The sequence below is a fragment of the Phalangium opilio genome, unplaced genomic scaffold (genome assembly GCF_054372755.1).
Source record: "Phalangium opilio isolate 3A_F unplaced genomic scaffold, DU_Popi_V2 ptg000483l_1, whole genome shotgun sequence".
NCBI classification, from domain to species: Eukaryota; Metazoa; Arthropoda; class Arachnida; order Opiliones; family Phalangiidae; genus Phalangium; species Phalangium opilio.
The window spans coordinates 265,304-282,286 of NW_028324236.1; the positions used below are offsets into that span (position 1 = coordinate 265,304).

Sequence of the window (16,983 nt, forward strand, 5' to 3'; positions counted from 1 at the left end):
CTTTTACCATCGTGATTGGGCATAAAAATAAGCTAGATCTCTTGGAAAACTCACTATTACTACGTATCTATGGCGTAGTGGTTATCACGTCCGCCTAACACGCGAAATGTCCAAGGTTCGAGCCCTGATAGAGACATGTTTTAACCGTCGATATTGGGCATAAAAATAAGCTAGATCTCTTAGAAAAGTCACTTTTGCTACGTATCTGTGGTGTAGTGGTTATCACGTCCGCCTAACACGCGGAAGGTCCCAGGTTCGAGCCGTGGGAGATATATATTTTGACCATCGTGATTGGACATTAGAATAAGCTAGATCTCTTGGAAAACTCACTTTTACTACGTATCTATGGTGTAGTGGTTATCACGTGCGCCTTACACGCGGGATGTTCTAGGTTCGAGCCCTGATAGATACACGTTTTTACCATCGTGATTGGGCATAAAAATAAGCTATATCTCTTGGAAAACTCTGTACTACTACGTATCTATGGTGTAGTGGTTATCACGTCCGCGTTACACGCGAAAGGTCCCAGGTTCGTACCGTGGTAGGTACAACGGAATTAATTTTAATAACCACTGCTTTTAATTCTTAAATTAAATGAATGTGGGGCTGAAAAGTTGGACTTCTTTGGCCGTGCACGTATCTAGGGTGTAGAAGGTCCCAGGTTCGAGCCCTGGTAGAGCCATGTTTTAACCGTCGGGATTGGGCATAAAAATAAGCTAACTCTCTTGGAAAACCCACTTTTACTACGTATCTATGGTGTAGTGGTTATCACGTCTGCTTTACACGCAGAAGGTTCCAGGTTCGTGACCTGGTAGATACAGGTGAAAGTTTTATCATAGTTTTAATTCACATGGGTATAATATAAAGCTAGACAGAATATCTTTGGATGTATCTAGGGTGTAGTGGTTATCAAGTCCGCCAGACGCGCAGAAGGTCCCACGTTCGAGCCCTGATAGAGACATGTTTTAACCGTCGATATTGGGCATAAAAATAAGCTAGATCTCTTGGAAAACTCGCTTTTGCTACGTATCTATGGTGTAGTGGTTATAACGTCCGCCTAATACGCGGAAGGTCCCAGGTTCGAGCCGTGGGAGATATATGCTTGGACCATCGTGATTGGACATTAGAATAGGCTAGATCTCTTGGAAAACTCACTATTACTTCGTATCTATGGCGTAGTGGTTATCACGTCCGCCTAACACGCGGGATGTCCTAGGTTCGTGCCCTGATAGATACATACTTTTACCATCGTGATTGGGCATAAAAATAAGCTAGATCTCTTGGAAAACTCACTATTACTACGTATCTATGGCGTAGTGGTTATCACGTCCGCCTAACACGCGAAATGTCCCAGGTTCGAGCCCTGATAGAGACATGTTTTAACCGTCGATATTGGGCATAAAAATAAGCTAGATCTCTTAGAAAAGTCACTTTTGCTACGTATCTGTGGTGTAGTGGTTATCACGTCCGCCTAACACGCGGAAGGTCCCAGGTTCGAGCCGTGGGAGATATATATTTTTACCATCGTGATTGGACATTAGAATAAGCTAGATCTTTTCGAAAACTCACTATTACTTCGTATCTATGGCATAGTGGTTATCACGTCCGCCTAACACGCGGGATGTCGTAGGTTCAAGCCCTGATAGATACATATATTTACCATCGTGAATGGGCATAAAAATAAGCTAGATCTCTTGGAAAACTCACTATTGCAACGTATCTATGGTGTAGTGGTTATAACGTCCGCCTAACACGCGGAAGGTCCCAGGTTCGAGCCGTGGGAGATATATGCTTTGACCATCGTGATTGGACATTAGAATAAGCTAGATCTCCTGGAAAAACCCACTTTTACTACGTATCTATGGTGTAGTGGTTATCACGTCCGCGTTACACGCGAAAGGTCCCAGGTTCGTGCCCTGGTAGGTACAACGGAATTAATTTTAATAACCACTGCTTTTAATTCTTAAATTAAATGAATGTGGGGCTGAAAAGTTGGACTTCTTTGGCCGTGCACGTATCTAGGGTGTAGAAGGTCCCAGGTTCGAGCCCTGATAGAGCCATGTTTTAACCGTCGGGATTGGGCATAAAAATAAGCTAGATCTCTTGGAAAACTCACTTTTACTAAGTATCTATGGTGTAGTGGTTATCACGTCCGCCTAACACGCGGGACGTCCTAGGTTCGTGCCCTGATAGATACATATATTTACCATCGTGATTGGGCATAAAAATAAGCTAGATCTCTTGGAAAACTCACTGTTGTTACGTATCTATGGTGTAGTGGTTATAACGTTCGCCTAACACGCGGAAGGTCCCAGGTTCGAGCCGTGGGAGATATATGCTTTGACCATCGTGATTGGACATTAGAATAAGCTAGATCTCTTGGAAAAGTCACTATTACTTCGTATCTATGGCGTAGTGGTTATCACGTCCGCCTAACACGCGGGATGTCCTAGGTTCGTGCCCTGATAGATACATATATTTACCATCGTGATTGGACATTAGAATAAGCTAGATCTCTTGGAAAACTCACTTTTACTGCGTATCTATGGTGTAGTGGTTATCACGTGCGCCTTACACGCGGGATGTTCTAGGTTCGAGCCCTGATAGATACACTTTTTACCATCGTGATTGGGCACAAAAATAAGCTATATCTCTTGGAAAACTCTGTATTACTACGTAGCTATGGTGTAGTGGTTATCACGTCCGCGTTACACGCGAAAGGTCCCAGGTTCGTGCCCTGGTAGGTACAACGGAATTAATTTTAATAACCACTGCTTTTAATTCTTAAATTAAATGAATGTGGGGCTGAAAAGTTGGACTTCTTTGGCCGTGCACGTATCTAGGGTGTAGAAGGTCCCAGGTTCGAGCCCTGGTAGAGCCATGTTTTAACCGTCGGGATTGGGCATAAAAATAAGCTAGCTCTCTTGGAAAACCCACTTTTACTACGTATCTATGGTGTAGTGGTTATCACGTCTGCTTTACACGCAGAAGGTTCCAGGTTCGTGACCTGGTAGATACAGGTGAAAGTTTTATCATAGTTTTAATTCATATGGGTATAATATAAAGCTAGACAGAATATCTTTGGATGTATCTAGGGTGTAGTGGTTATCAAGTCCGCCAAACGCGCAGAAGGTCCCACGTTCGAGCCGTGGGAGATATATGCTTTGACCATCGTGATTGGACATTAGAATAAGCTAGATCTCTTGGAAAACTCGCTTTTGCTACGTATCTATGGTGTAGTGGTTATAACGTCCGCCTAATACGCGGAGGGTCCCAGGTTCGAGCCGTGGAAGATATATGCTTTGACAATCGTGATTGGACATTAGAATAGGCTAGATCTCTTGGAAAACTCACTATTGCTTCGTATCTATGGCGTAGTGGTTACACGTCCGCCTAACACGCGGGATGTCCTAGGTTCGTGCCCTGATAGATACATACTTTTACCATCGTGATTGGGCATAAAAATAAGCTAGATCTCTTGGAAAACTCACTATTACTACGTATCTATGGCGTAGTGGTTATCACGTCCGCCTAACACGCGGAATGTCCCAGGTTCGAGCCCTGATAGAGACATGTTTTAACCGTCGATATTGGGCATAAAAATAAGCTAGATCTCTTGGAAAACTAACTTTTGCTGCGTATCTATGGTGTAGTGGTTATCACGTCCGCCTAACACGCGGAAGGTCCCAGGTTCGAGCCGTGGGAAATATATGTTTCGACCATCGTGATTGGACATTAGAATAAGCTAGATCTCTTGGAAAACTCACTTTTACTACGTATCTATGGTGTAGTGGTTATCACGTGCGCCTTACACGCGGGATGTTCTAGGTTCGAGCCCTGATAGATACACGTTTTTACCATCGTGATTGGGCATAAAAATAAGCTATATCTCTTGGAAAACTCTGTATTACTACGTAGCTATGGTGTAGTGGTTATCACGTCCGCGTTACACGCGAAAGGTCCCAGGTTCGTGCCGTGGTAGGTACAACGGAATTAATTTTAATAACCACTGCTTTTAATTCTTAAATTAAATGAATGTGGGGCTGAAAAGTTGGACTTCTTTGGCCGTGCACGTATCTAGGGTGTAGAAGGTCCCAGGTTCGAGCCCTGATAGAGCCATGTTTTAACCGTCGGGATTGGGCATAAAAATAAGCTAGATCTCCTGGAAAACTCACTATTACTACGTATCTATGGTGTAGTGGTTATCACGTCTGCTTTACACGCAGAAGGTTCCAGGTTCGAGACCTGGTAGATACAGGTGAAAATTTTATCATAGTTTTAATTCACATGGGTATAATATAAAGCTAGACAGAATATCTTTGGATGTATCTATGGTGTAGTGGTTATCACGTCCGCCTAACACGCGGAATGTCCCAGGTTCGAGCCCTGATAGAGACATGTTTTAACCGTCGATATTGGGCATAAAAATAAGCTAGATCTCTTGGAAAACTCACTTTTGCTACGTATCTATGGTGTAGTGGTTATCACGTCCGCATAACACGCGGAAGGTCCCAGGTTCGAGCCGTGGGAGATATATGCTTTGACCATCGTGATTGGACATTAGAATAAGCTAGACCTCTTGGAAAACTCACTATTACTTCGTATCTATGGCGTAGTGGTTATCACGTCCGCCTAACACGCGGTATGTCCTAGGTTCGTGCCCTGATAGATACATATATTTACCATCGTGATTGGTCATAAAAATAAGCTAGATCTCTTGGAAAACTCACTATTACTACGTATCTATGGTGTAGTGGTTATCACGTCCGCCTAACACGCGGAAGGTCCCAGGTTCGAGCCGTGGGAGATATATGCTTTGACCATCGTGATTGGACATTAGAATAAGCTAGATCTCTTGGAAAACTCACTATTACTTCGTATGTATGGCGTAGTGGTTATCACGTCCGCCTAACACGCGGGATGTCCTAGGTTCGTGCCCTGATAGATACATATATTTACCATCGTGATTGGGCATAAAAATAAGCTAGATCTCTTGGAAAACTCACTATTGCTACGTATCTATGGTGTAGTGGTTATCACGTCCGCCTTACACGTGAAGGTCCCAGTTTCGAGCCCTGGTAGATACAACGAAAATAATTTTAATAACCTCTGCTTTTAATTCTTAAATTAAATTAATGTGAGGCTGAAAAGTTGGACTTCTTTGGTCTTGCAGGTATCTATGATGTAGTGGTCATCACGTTCGCCTAACACGCGGGATGTCCTAGGTTCGTGCCCTGATAGATACATACTTTTACCATCGTGATTGGGCATAAAAATAAGCTAGATCTCTTGGAAAACTCACTATTACTACGTATCTATGGCGTAGTGGCTATCACGTCCGCCTAACACGCGGAATGTCCCAGGTTCGAGCCCTGATAGAGACATCTTTTAACCGTCGATATTGGGCATAAAAATAAGCTAGATCTCTTGGAAAACTCACTTTTACTACGTATCTATGGTGTAGTGGTTATCACGTCCGCGTTACACGCGAAAGGTCCCAGGTTCGTGCCGTGGTAGGTACAACGGAATTAATTTTAATAACCACTGCTTTTTACCTCTCCGAGTGACGTATGTCACGGAGAGGTTCTGTAACGATCGTGTGTGTCTGTGTGTCTGTCTGTGTGTCTGTCTGTGTGTCTGTGTGTGTGTCTGTTGTTACACCCACGTGACCGCGTTCGCAGTTTCCAAATCGGAGCAAACGTGTTCGCCATTTCCGAACTGCTTTCACAGTCACGGAAATGGCTACTCTACTTGAGTTCTCACACCACCATCTTCTGGTCTTTGTCCATCCCACACGGACACCAGTCTATACTTACTGGCTTCTAATCACCACCATCTTAAGGCCTTCGTCCATCCCACATGGACACCAGTCAGTACATACTGGCTTCTAACCACCACCATCTTCTGGTCTTTGTTTTTGTCCATCCCACATGGACACCAGTCTGTACTTACTGGCTTCTAACACCACCACCTTCAGGTCATTGTCCATCCCACATGGACACCAGTCTGCACACCTGGCTTCTACACCACCATCTTCTGGTCTTTGTTTTTGTCCATCCCACATGGACACCAGTCTGCACACCTGGCTTCTACACCACCATCTTCTGGTCTTTGTTTTTGTCCATCACACATGGACACCAGTCTGCACACCTGGCTTCTACTCCATCGTCATCGTTGGGTTTAAGACATTCGCGGCGATCAGCTAGGGTTACGAGAAACGTCTAGCCTCCCTAGGGTGGGTTGTCCACGATAGGTTTTCGCAATTGCGGTTGTTCTTGCTTTTAACTGTAGTTCGACACCCTTATATACTACCTATTTGATTAAGGCGAAGCAACCGGCGTATGCTTCATTTCAAACGCCAATATTAGTCAAGTCTCTCAAGAATGTTTAATTGTTCTTTTTTAAAACGATGTAACGTTCAATAAGGCGAATAACTAACGAAGAAAATATTAAATATTAATTATATTTATTTTAATATTTAAGATAATCTTGTTTCTCAATTCAAAATTAATACGGAAAGAGTTAAAAAGCAGTCTATGTTTTTGTCTGTGTGTGTCCGTCCGTTGTTACAGTAGTGCGCTGCGCTAGAAGTTCGTTTTGTTTTGATGTGTAAATGAATCCTACAGAACCATAATATTCCCTTTATCCTTAATATAAATTGAATATGTGGAAATATTTTTCGTAATTATGATGTATTTAGTACTTTTGTAGCTTTAAAGCTCTATTTCATTTTGATATTCCAAAGATTTTTTTTAATATTATTATCTAAAATGAATGTTTATATAATACTTAAGCTATACTACATGTGTTTATAGCATAATCCTTTCTAAAGTGAATACAAGCACAACGCTACTATGTTGGTCAAATGAAATTTTATTTGTCAATAGGCCTAGTGAACCAAATAGTAAACGCTTGGGTTTGGTTTTCGTTTCTGTAAAGCAGAGACATTAACGGTTCAGAGTGAGCCGAAAGTTAAATACACTTTTAAATAATTAAGCTTAGATTATAAAATCATGGTGGAAATCTGGGCCGCGTTCAGCAGAGCCCAGCGCTATTAGCAGTGTCTTACATAACGGGATTTTGTTTTTGAATTTTGACGTCACGGTGCTAAGCGCTGAGCTAGCGCGGTCTTCAAAGAAAATAGTCGGCTCTTTGGATAACGTGACGTAAAACGCATAGTTCTCAGCTTGGCGAAAAAACCATGGAGGAATTAATACAAATAGCACTTTGGGACTATAGCTATTTAATTGGCGTGAAACCAGTTGATCACGCGAGAATTTTAAAAGATATGTTAGTTTCTAATTTTAATTATAAAAGTTGTTATCTATCTCTATAAATATGTTATCATACAATTTTTGTTAAGCCTTGGTACCTTGCACGCTTTATTGCGCTAGCGTCATTTATAAAACGCCGATGACCTGAGAAAAGCTATGACGACAGACCTCACCGGTAAACATTTCCAAAATCCGCTGTCTTTTTTGGTGAGCTCTGCTGAACGCAGCCCAGACCAGTGAAAGGTCTGATCGTAATCGGATAATAGCTTCGTGTTTTCATGCTTTTTATGGTACGCATTTACTTTCAGTGTGTGTAGCCACAAATAAGCTTTGGTGTTATGTAACGTTAACAGTCATGTTGACAAACTACGAAAATCGTTGAGATGAAACGAAAGGATAGTGTTTACAATGCAACCCTGTTGTGAATATGGCTTTGAACATAGAGGGCATACAGTTGAGGAGTAGAAAATTGGGCCTTTACAAACACGTAAAGGTAATATCCCTCCAAAGTTTTATCTCTTCATTTCCCGTTTTTCCCCCATCGGATGATTTTAATGTGTACAAGTATATCATTATTGGATGTAAAATGTCGTCTGATTTACAGTATATTTGCTGTGCTTTGTATACTGCTTTAATATTTCATAGATTTTAACTTAAGAAACATTTCCATATCTGGGTAAATAAGTTTGTAAGTAGTCGTCTTGACTCGGAGAGGTAATATTTTGGTTTTCCCAACTTGTAATTCTTAAATTAAATGAATGTGGGGCTGAAAAGTTGGACTTCTTTGGCCGTGCACGTATCTAGGGTGTAGAAGGTCCCAGGTTCGAGCCCTGATAGAGCCATGTTTTAACCGTCGGGATTGGGCATAAAAATAAGCTAGATCTCCTGGAAAACTCACTATTACTACGTATCTATGGTGTAGTGGTTATCACGTCTGTTTACACGCAGAAGGTTCCAGGTTCGAGACCTGGTAGATACAGGTGAAAGTTTTATCATAGTTTTAATTCACATGGGTATAATATAAAGCTAGACAGAATATCTTTGGATGTATCTATGGTGTAGTGGTTATCACGTCCGCCTAACACGCGGAATGTCCCAGGTTCGAGCCCTGATAGAGACATGTTTTAACCGTCGATATTGGGCATAAAAATAAGCTAGATCTCTTGGAAAACTCACTTTTGCTACGTATCTATGGTGTAGTGGTTATCACGTCCGCCTAACACGCGGAAGGTCGCAGGTTCGAGCCGTGGGAGATATATGCTTTGACCATCGTGATTGGACATTAGAATAAGCTAGATCTTTTCGAAAACTCACTATTACTTCGTATCTATGGCGTAGTGGTTATCACGTCCGCCTAACACGCGGGATGTCGTAGGTTCAAGCCCTGATAGATACATATATTTACCATCGTGAATGGGCATAAAAATAAGCTAGATCTCTTGGAAAACTCACTATTGCAACGTATCTATGGTGTAGTGGTTATAACGTCCGCCTTACACGCGGAAGGTCCCAGGTTCGAGCCGTGGGAGATATATGCTTTGACCATCGTGATTGGACATTAGAATAAGCTAGATCTCCTGGAAAACTCACTATTACTACGTATCTATGGTGTAGTGGTTATCACGTCCGCGTTACACGCGAAAGGTCCCAGGTTCGTGCTCTGGTAGGTACAACGGAATTAATTTTAATAACCACTGCTTTTAATTCTTAAATTAAATGAATGTGGGGCTGAAAAGTTGGACTTCTTTGGTCTTGCAGGTATCTATGATGTAGTGGTCATCACGTTCGCCTAACACGCGGGATGTCCTAGGTTCGTGCCCTGATAGATACATACTTTTACCATCGTGATTGGGCATAAAAATAAGCTAGATCTCTTGGAAAACTCACTATTACTACGTATCTATGGCGTAGTGGCTATCACGTCCGCCTAACACGCGGAATGTCCCAGGTTCGAGCCGTGATAGAGACATCTTTTAACCGTCGATATTGGGCATAAAAATAAGCTAGATCTCTTGAAAAACTCGCTTTTGCTACGTATCTATGGTGTAGTGGTTATCACGTCCGCCTTACACGCGGAAGGTCCCAGGTTCGAGCCGTGGGAGATATATGTTTTGACCATCGTGATTGGACATTAGAATAAGCTATATCTCTTGGAAAACTGACTTTTACTACGTATCTATGGTGTAGTGGTTATCACGTGCGCCTAACACGCGGGATGTCCTAGGTTCGTGCCCTGATAGATACATACTTTTTCCATCGTGATTGGGCATAAAAATAAGCTAGATCTCTTGGAAAACTCACTAATACTACGTATCTATGGCGTAGTGGTTATCACGTCCGCCTAACACGCGGGATGTCCTAGGTTCGTGCCCTGATAGATACATATATTTACCATCGTGATTGGGCATAGAATTAAGCTAGATCTCTTGGAAAACTCACTGTTGCTACGTATCTATGGTGTAGTGGTTATAACGTCCGCCTAACACGCGGAAGGTCGCAGGTTCGAGCCGTGGGAGATATATGCTTTGACCATCGTGATTGGACATTAGAATAAGCTAGATCTTTTCGAAAACTCACTATTACTTCGTATCTATGGCGTAGTGGTTATCACGTCCGCCTAACACGCGGGATGTCGTAGGTTCAAGCCCTGATAGATACATATATTTACCATCGTGAATGGGCATAAAAATAAGCTAGATCTCTTGGAAAACTCACTATTGCAACGTATCTATGGTGTAGTGGTTATAACGTCCGCCTTACACGCGGAAGGTCCCAGGTTCGAGCCGTGGGAGATATATGCTTTGACCATCGTGATTGGACATTAGAATAAGCTAGATCTCCTGGAAAACTCACTATTACTACGTATCTATGGTGTAGTGGTTATCACGTCCGCGTTACACGCGAAAGGTCCCAGGTTCGTGCTCTGGTAGGTACAACGGAATTAATTTTAATAACCACTGCTTTTAATTCTTAAATTAAATGAATGTGGGGCTGAAAAGTTGGACTTCTTTGGCCGTGCACGTATCTAGCGTGTAGAAGGTCCCAGGTTCGAGCCCTGATAGAGCCATGTTTTAACCGTCGGGATTGGGCATAAAAATAAGCTAGATCTCTTGGAAAACTCACTTTTACTAAGTATCTATGGTGTAGTGGTTATCACGTCCGCCTAACACGCGGGATGTCCTAGGTTCGTGCCCTGATAGATACATATATTTACCATCGTGATTGGGCATAAAAATAAGCTAGATCTCTTGGAAAACTCACTTTTACTACGTATCTATGGTGTAGTGGTTATCACGTGCGCCTTACACGCGGGATGTTCTAGGTTCGAGCCCTGATAGATACACGTTTTTACCATCGTGATTGGGCATTAAAATAAGCTATATCTCTTGGAAAACTCTGTATTACTACGTAGCTATGGTGTAGTGGTTATCACGTCCGCGTTACACGCGAAAGGTCCCAGGTTCGTGCCCTGGTAGGTACAACGGAATTAATTTTAATAACCACTGCTTTTATTTCTTAAATTAAATGAATGTGGGGCTGAAAAGTTGGACTTCTTTGGCCGTGCACGTATCTAGGGTGTAGAAGGTCCCAGGTTCGAGCCCTGATAGAGCCATGTTTTAACCGTCGGGATTGGGCATAAAAATAAGCTAGATCTCTTGGAAAAGTCACTTTTACTACGTATCTATGGTTTAGTGGTTATCACGTCCGCGTTACACGCGAAAGGTCCCAGATTCGTACCGTGGTAGGTACAACGGAATTAATTTTAATAACCACTGCTTTTAATTCTTAAATTAAATGAATGTGGGGCTGAAAAGTTGGACTTCTTTGGCCGTGCACGTATCTAGGGTGTAGAAGGTCCCAGGTTCGAGCCCTGATAGAGCCATGTTTTAACCGTCGGGATTGGGCATAAAAATAAGCTAGATCTCCTGGAAAACTCACTATTACTACGTATCTATGGTGTAGTGGTTATCACGTCTGCTTTACACGCAGAAGGTTCCAGGTTCGAGACCTGGTAGATACAGGTGAAAGTTTTATCATAGTTTTAATTCACATGGGTATAATATAAAGCTAGACAGAATATCTTTGGATGTATCTATGGTGTAGTGGTTATCACGTCCGCCTAACACGCGGAATGTCCCAGGTTCGAGCCCTGATAGAGACATGTTTTAACCGTCGATATTGGTCATAAAAATAAGCTAGATCTCTTGGAAAACTCACTTTTGCTACGTATCTATGGTGTAGTGGTTATCACGTCCGCCTAACACGCGGAAGGTCCCAGGTTCGAGCCGTGGGAGATATATGCTTTGACCGTCGTGATTGGACATTAGAATAAGCTAGATCTCTTGGAAAACTCATTATTACTTCGTATCTATGGCGTAGTGGTTATCACGTCCGCCTAAAACGCGGGATGTCCTAGGTTCGTGCCCTGATAGATACATATATTTACCATCGTGATTGGGCATAAAAATAAGCTAGATCTCTTGGAAAACTCACTATTACTACGTATCTATGGTGTAGTGGTTATCACGTCCGCGTAACACGCGGAAGGTCCCAGGCTCGAGCCGTGGGAGATATATATTTTGACCATCGTGATTGGACATTAGAATAAGCTAGATCTCTTGGAAAACTCACTTTTACTACGTATCTATGGTGTAGTGGTTATCACGTGCGCATTACACGCGGGATGTTCTAGGTTCGAGCGCTGATAGATACACGTTTTTACCATCGTGATTGGGCACAAAAATAAGCTATATCTCTTGGAAAACTCTGTATTACTACGTAGCTATGGTGTAGTGATTATCACGTCCGCGTTACACGCGAAAGGTCCCAGGTTCGTGCCCTGGTAGGTACAACGGAATTAATTTTAATAACCACTGCTTTTAATTCTTAAATTAAATGAATGTGGGGCTGAAAAGTTGGACTTCTTTGGCCGTGCACGTATCTAGGGTGTAGAAGGTCCCAGGTTCGAGCCCTAGTAGAGCCATGTTTTAACCGTCGGGATTGGCCATAAAAATAAGCTAGCTCTCTTGGAAAACCCACTTTTACTACGTATCTATGGTGTAGTGGTTATCACGTCTGCTTTACACGCAGAAGGTTCCAGGTTCGTGACCTGGTAGATACAGGTGAAAGTTTTATCATAGTTTTAATTCACATGGGTATAATATAAAGCTAGACAGAATATCTTTGGATGTATCTAGGGTGTAGTGGTTATCAAGTCCGCCAAACGCGCAGAAGGTCCCACGTTCGAGCCCTGATAGAGACATGTTTTAACCGTCGATATTGGGCATAAAAATAAGCTAGATCTCTTGGAAAACTCGCTTTTGCTACGTATCTATGGTGTAGTGGTTATAACGTCCGCCTAATACGCGGAGGGTCCCAGGTTCGAGCCGTGGGAGATATATGCTTTGACAATCGTGATTGGACATTAGAATAGGCTAGATCTCTTGGAAAACTCACTATTGCTTCGTATCTATGGCGTAGTGGTTACACGTCCGCCTAACGCGCGGGATGTCCTAGGTTCGTGCCCTGATAGATACATACTTTTACCATCGTGATTGGGCATAAAAATAAGCTAGATCTCTTGGAAAACTCACTATTACTACGTATCTATGGCGTAGTGGTTATCACGTCCGCCTAACACGCGGAATGTCCCAGGTTCGAGCCCTGATAGAGACATGTTTTAACCGTCGATATTGGGCATAAAAATAAGCTAGATCTCTTGGAAAACTCACTTTTGCTACGTATCTATGGTGTAGTGGTTATCACGTCCGCCTAACACGCGGAAGGTCCCAGGTTCGAGCCGTGGGAGATATATGCTTTGACCATCGTGATTGGACATTAGAATAAGCTAGATCTCTTGGAAAACTCACTATTACTTCGTATCTATGGCGTAGTGGTTATCACGTCCGTCTAACACGCGGGATGTCCTAGGTTCGTGCCCTGATAGATACATATATTTACCATCGTGATTGGGCATAAAAATAAGCTAGATCTCTTGGAAAACTCACTATTGCTACGTATCTATGGTGTAGTGGTTATCACGTCCGCCTTACACGTGAAGGTCCCAGTTTCGAGCCCTGGTAGATACAACGAAAATAATTTTAATAACCTCTGCTTTTAATTCTTAAATTAAATTAATGTGAGGCTGAAAAGTTGGACTTCTTTGGTCTTGCAGGTATCTATGATGTAGTGGTCATCACGTTCGCCTAACACGCGGGATGTCCGAGGTTCGTGCCCTGATAGATACATACTTTTACCATCGTGATTGGGCATAAAAATAAGCTAGATCTCTTGGAAAACTCACTATTACTACGTATCTATGGCGTAGTGGCTATCACGTCCGCCTAACACGCGGAATGTCCCAGGTTCGGGCCCTGATAGAGACATCTTTTAACCGTCGATATTGGGCATAAAAATAAGCTAGATCTCTTGGAAAACTCACTTTTGCTACGTATCTATGGTGTAGTGGTTATCACGTCCGCCTAACACGCGGAAGGTCCCAGGTTCGAGCCGTGGGAGATATATGTTTTGACCATCGTGATTGGACATTAGAATAAGCTAGATCTCTTGGAAAACTCACTTTTACTACGTATCTATGGTGTAGTGGTTATCACGTGCGCCTAACACGCGGGATGTCCTAGGTTCGTGCCCTGATAGATACATACTTTTACCATCGTGATTGGGCATAAAAATAAGCTAGATCTCTTGGAAAACTCACTATTACTACGTATCTATGGCGTAGTGGTTATCACGTCCGCCTAACACGCGGGATGTCCTAGGTTCGTGCCCTGATAGATACATATATTTACCATCGTGATTGGGCATAAAATTAAGCTAGATCTCTTGGAAAACTCACTGTTGCTACGTATCTTTGGTGTAGTGGTTATAACGTCCGCCTAACACGCGGAAGGTCGCAGGTTCGGGCCGTGGGAGATATATGCTTTGACCATCGTGATTGGACATTAGAATAAGCTAGATCTTTTCGAAAACTCACTATTACTTCGTATCTATGGCGTAGTGGTTATCACGTCTGCCTAACACGCGGGATGTCGTAGGTTCAAGCCCTGATAGATACATATATTTACCATCGTGAATGGGCATAAAAATAAGCTAGATCTCTTGGAAAACTCACTATTGCAACGTATCTATGGTGTAGTGGTTATAACGTCCGCCTTACACGCGGAAGGTCCCAGGTTCGAGCCGTGGGAGATATATGCTTTGACCATCGTGATTGGACATTAGAATAAGCTAGATCTCCTGGAAAACTCACTATTACTACGTATCTATGGTGTAGTGGTTATCACGTCCGCGTTACACGCGAAAGGTCCCAGGTTCGTGCTCTGGTAGGTACAACGGAATTAATTTTAATAACCACTGCTTTTAATTCTTAAATTAAATGAATGTGGGGCTGAAAAGTTGGACTTCTTTGGTCTTGCAGGTATCTATGATGTAGTGGTCATCACGTTCGCCTAACACGCGGGATGTCCTAGGTTCGTGCCCTGATAGATACATACTTTTACCATCGTGATTGGGCATAAAAATAAGCTAGATCTCTTGGAAAACTCACTATTACTACGTATCTATGGCGTAGTGGCTATCACGTCCGCCTAACACGCGGAATGTCCCAGGTTCGAGCCCTGATAGAGACATCTTTTAACCGTCGATATTGGGCATAAAAATAAGCTAGATCTCTTGGAAAACTCACTTTTGCTACGTATCTATGGTGTAGTGGTTATCACGTCCGCCTAACACGCGGAAGGTCCCAGGTTCGAGCCGTGGGAGATATATGTTTTGACCATCGTGATTGGACATTAGAATAAGCTATATCTCTTGGAAAACTCACTTTTACTACGTATCTATGGTGTAGTGGTTATCACGTGCGCCTAACACGCGGGATGTCCTAGGTTCGTGCCCTGATAGATACATACTTTTTCCATCGTGATTGGGCATAAAAATAAGCTAGATCTCTTGGAAAACTCACTATTACTACGTATCTATGGCGTAGTGGTTATCACGTTCGCCTAACACGCGGAAGGTCGCAGGTTCGAGCCGTGGGAGATATATGCTTTGACCATCGTGATTGGACATTAGAATAAGCTAGATCTCCTGGAAAACTCACTATTACTACGTATCTATGGTGTAGTGGTTATCACGTCCGCGTTACACGCGATAGGTCCCAGGTTCGTGCTCTGGTAGGTACAACGGAATTAATTTTAATAACCACTGCTTTTAATTCTTAAATTAAATGAATGTGGGGCTGAAAAGTTGGACTTCTTTGGCCGTGCACGTATCTAGCGTTTAGAAGGTCCCAGGTTCGAGCCCTGATAGAGCCATGTTTTAACCGTCGGGATTGGGCATAAAAATAAGCTAGATCTCTTGGAAAACTCACTTTTACTAAGTATCTATGGTGTAGTGGTTATCACGTCCGCCTAACACGCGGGATGTCCTAGGTTCGTGCCCTGATAGATACATATATTTACCATCGTGATTGGGCATAAAAATAAGCTAGATCTCTTGGAAAACTCACTTTTACTACGTATCTATGGTGTAGTGGTTATCACGTGCGCCTTACACGCGGGATGTTCTAGGTTCGAGCCCTGATAGATACACGTTTTAACCATCGTGATTGGGCATTAAAATAAGCTATATCTCTTGGAAAACTCTGTATTACTACGTAGCTATGGTGTAGTGGTTATCACGTCCGCGTTACACGCGAAAGGTCCCAGGTTCGTGCCCTGGTAGGTACAACGGAATTAATTTTAATAACCACTGCTTTTATTTCTTAAATTAAATGAATGTGGGGCTGAAAAGTTGGACTTCTTTGGCCGTGCACGTATCTAGGGTGTAGAAGGTCCCAGGTTCGAGCCCTGATAGAGCCATGTTTTAACCGTCGGGATTGGGCATAAAAATAAGCTAGTTCTCTTGGAAAACTCACTTTTGCTACGTATCTATGGTGTAGTGGTTATCACGTCCGCCTAACACGCGGAAGGTCCCAGGTTCGAGCCGTGGGAGATATATGCTTTGACCGTCGTGATTGGACATTAGAATAAGCTAGATCTCTTGGAAAACTCATTATTACTTCGTATCTATGGCGTAGTGGTTATCACGTCCGCCTAAAACGCGGGATGTCCTAGGTTCGTGCCCTGATAGATACATATATTTACCATCGTGATTGGGCATAAAAATAAGCTAGATCTCTTGGAAAACTCACTATTACTACGTATCTATGGTGTAGTGGTTATCACGTCCGCGTAACACGCGGAAGGTCCCAGGCTCGAGCCGTGGGAGATATATATTTTGACCATCGTGATTGGACATTAGAATAAGCTAGATCTCTTGGAAAACTCACTTTTACTACGTATCTATGGTGTAGTGGTTATCACGTGCGCATTACACGCGGGATGTTCTAGGTTCGAGCGCTGATAGATACACGTTTTTACCATCGTGATTGGGCACAAAAATAAGCTATATCTCTTGGAAAACTCTGTATTACTACGTAGCTATGGTGTAGTGATTATCACGTCCGCGTTACACGCGAAAGGTCCCAGGTTCGTGCCCTGGTAGGTACAACGGAATTAATTTTAATAACCACTGCTTTTAATTCTTAAATTAAATGAATGTGGGGCTGAAAAGTTGGACTTCTTTGGCCGTGCACGTATCTAGGGTGTAGAAGGTCCCAGGTTCGAGCCCTAGTAGAGCCATGTTTTAA

General features: G+C 42.7%; 2 non-coding genes across 2 annotated transcripts; both read left to right on the forward strand.

Moving 5' to 3' along the window:
- The first annotated feature begins 4,184 nt into the window (after positions 1 to 4,184).
- TRNAV-UAC (transfer RNA valine (anticodon UAC)) lies at positions 4,185 to 4,257 on the forward strand. Its single transcript has one exon. It is a non-coding gene; the product is annotated as a tRNA-Val (tRNA).
- A 6,965-nt stretch (positions 4,258 to 11,222) lies between these two features.
- On the forward strand, positions 11,223 to 11,295 carry TRNAV-UAC (transfer RNA valine (anticodon UAC)). The gene has a single exon. It is a non-coding gene; the product is annotated as a tRNA-Val (tRNA).
- The last annotated feature ends 5,688 nt before the right edge of the window (positions 11,296 to 16,983 follow it).